A 2,983-nucleotide genomic window follows, 5' to 3' on the forward strand; every position below is an offset into this window, starting at 1 on the left:
CACAGGCATTTCTCTGCTGTGGGAAGGGTCGTCCATGGAATCTGATTGGGAGAAGAATGCCACCTGGCAGCGTGGGCCCCTCAGGCTGTGGGCCTGGTGGAAAGTTTAAGCAGCCTCTCCTGGCTGACTTATGTACTGCTCCCATAACATATTTCTGAATGGCAGAAGAAGTGGAGAAAGGAAAAACATGCATTCAGCCATTATCATATATCATTGTTCACTGTGTGTTTGAAATTGCTTTCCCCCACTGCACAGATCAGTGAATTTCCACTTTTGTGAAGGCTCTAAGTATCTCCTATTAAATCAGCAACAACAAGAGAAAGAGAGAGTGAGCTGAAAGAAAAAGGACAGTTCCCTACCCTATGTAGAAAAGTAAAATTAATTTTTTTTAAAATGGCAAGGGGAGGAGAAATACAAAATGCATGTCTTTTGGAAATCTGTAAAGCTTCAGCCAAAATACCAGCCATCTTACATCATGCAGGACTGAAAACATTAACTGATCTTTTGTTTTTAAATTACAGTTTAGTTAAGTTTTGAGTGCCTGCCATGTTGTGGTAAATAGATTATTTTAATAATAGCTGTGATGTAGTGCTTTCAACCTTTAAAGTGCCTTTATGAGATACTATCAAATTCTCATTAAAACAACAAAGACTTCATAGCTTATTCTCAGCTTTGTGAACATTAGAACTTTTCTTATCATTCATTTGTGAAATTAGCTAGACCTCTTCCTTTCCTGTTCCATTTTGCTTTTCTTTAGGCCCAGATTTGCATTTGGGAACCAAGAATGTGAGCGGGGGGACAAGCATTAGGTTCAGAAAATTCCAGGTACAGTTCATTCTGCTATTCTGTAGGTCAGATATTAGTTTCTGTCTATAGGGAACTAAATGAGAAGAAGGAGGAGCCCATATGAGCTCAAGATTGGCTCCTTTCTCAAGCTAAGTTAAAAAATGGATGCCTGATCCATTCCTTAGATCCATAGGAAAGGGCCAGTGGCATTAATAAGCTTACTCTGGCCCAAGGAGGAGAGCAGGAAAGGAAATGTTCTTTTGATTTGGGGAATATGTTTTTTTAATCAGTTTGAGTTTGAATCATGCACTCTTGTGTCCAGGTGTTTTTTTAGTCTATGGTCTGTGGCTCATTCTGCAAAATCTAAATTCTATGTCTTAAGATATGTTAATCAGAACATAATGCTGTCTTGTACTTTGAAATAACTTGCTTAAATTCTTATTTTTGTTTCTTTGAAAACCAAAGTATTACAATACCTTGATGAAAACTAGACATGAAAAAGTAAGAAAAGAGAAGACCCAATTAAAAGGGATCTCACTTGATTGATCATATATGATTTGATTTAAATATGCATGTATTTGTGTATGAATAAATATAGAAATTGTGGAAAAAATGTTTGTTTTTGAATGGTGCATATAATGGATGGGCTACCAGGGTCGTGATGCGAAGGCAGGCAATGGTATATCACCTCCAAACATCTGTTGCCTTGAAAACTCTATGGGGTCGCCATAAGTCAGCTGTGACTTGACGGCACACACACACACACACACACACACACACATGTAGACTCAGCAAGCAATGTCTTAGAAGAGGTCAGAGGTCTCCTCGCTCTCCTTGCACATACCTGCATGTTTCCTGGATTCATGTTTAGCCAACATCCAGAAAGCGTGGGGAGAACAACGTGACCTCTAATGGTCAGAAAATGTAAGCATAGTCAAAACAAAGCCCTGAAGTAGTCAGCAGGGTGACCGTGAGGAAACAGCCATGCATAAATGGCCACAGAGAATCAAAGGGAAATGAGTCTTTTAAGATGGCACCTGCCACCTTCAGCTTTTCTGAGAAACAGCCATGCATAAATGGCCACAGAGATTCAAAGGGAAATGAGTCTTTTAAGATGGCACCTGCCACCTTCAGCTTTTCTGAGTATTTGCATTAAAAGCAATTGAGTTATCAATATGAAGCTGCTTAGCAGAGTTAGTCGGAGAACGTGTATCTGAATGGGTTCCTTGTATGCTTTTTCTTTCCCATGGTTGATAATTGATAATAGCTATAAACTGCAAGTTGCTAGAGAGTAAGTTCAAAAACTCCAAAAGGATATGCCAAAATGAAAGCAGGCAATATATGTTTCAGGAGGAACAGTCGGAAGATCTCTTCAACTTGGGAAAATTTAAAGACATCTTTGCAGAATTTACAATCTAGTGCTGGATCCCTTAACCTCTCCCTTTGAAAGAAGGGAGCGGATAGGACTCAAACACTACTGTCCTCTCCAGGCCCAGACGGCAGGGGTTCTACAAATACCCTTGAAACGGCAATAAGACTTCATCAACTCGCTGATCTGAACACCACCTTTCTTCATCAGAGTGTGTTGCCCCAAACGGTAATGCCTACTGCCCAAGGGAAGCCTTTAGATGGCAGGGCCCCTATGGTCACCTCAGAACTTTGTTTGACAGTTACGGGGCCTGTGTTATTTTACGAGCATGTGTAGATCAGTTTGGAAATGCACATTCAAAGGTAAAACATCAAGAAACGAGAATCCCAGTTTCTGTTTCTATTAGTGTAGCAAGGCTTTTGTGAACAGACAGTCTTGTGCAAGCTATGTTCACTGCTGTCCCCTTCTCCCAGCAGCAGACTGCACTCTGCCTAAAAGTTCTGCTGAGGATAAGAGGACTCTCCATACAGTGCGACATTGGGGGGGCTGCAGCAGAAAGGCGGATCAACTGAAATAATTGTCCCCTTAATCTTGCTTTAGTAGGATGGAGGAGCAATTTCAAATGATTTCCCCCTTCTTGCAACAGCCCACTATGCAGCCGGCCCTGTGGTTTGGTCTCCTGACCCTTGGCAGTAGCAGTGCAGGGGGCTGCGGGGGGGGGGAGAAAAAATTGCTAAACAGTGGCTCTGTTACTGGATCTAGTCTGCAATTTTTAAACGCATTTAAAGTCTTGTTTCAGTACTTCTTACAGTAGGGTTATTAATTACA

Source organism: Euleptes europaea, chromosome 2 (genome assembly GCF_029931775.1).
Source record: "Euleptes europaea isolate rEulEur1 chromosome 2, rEulEur1.hap1, whole genome shotgun sequence".
In the NCBI taxonomy this organism is placed as follows: Eukaryota; Metazoa; Chordata; class Lepidosauria; order Squamata; family Sphaerodactylidae; genus Euleptes; species Euleptes europaea.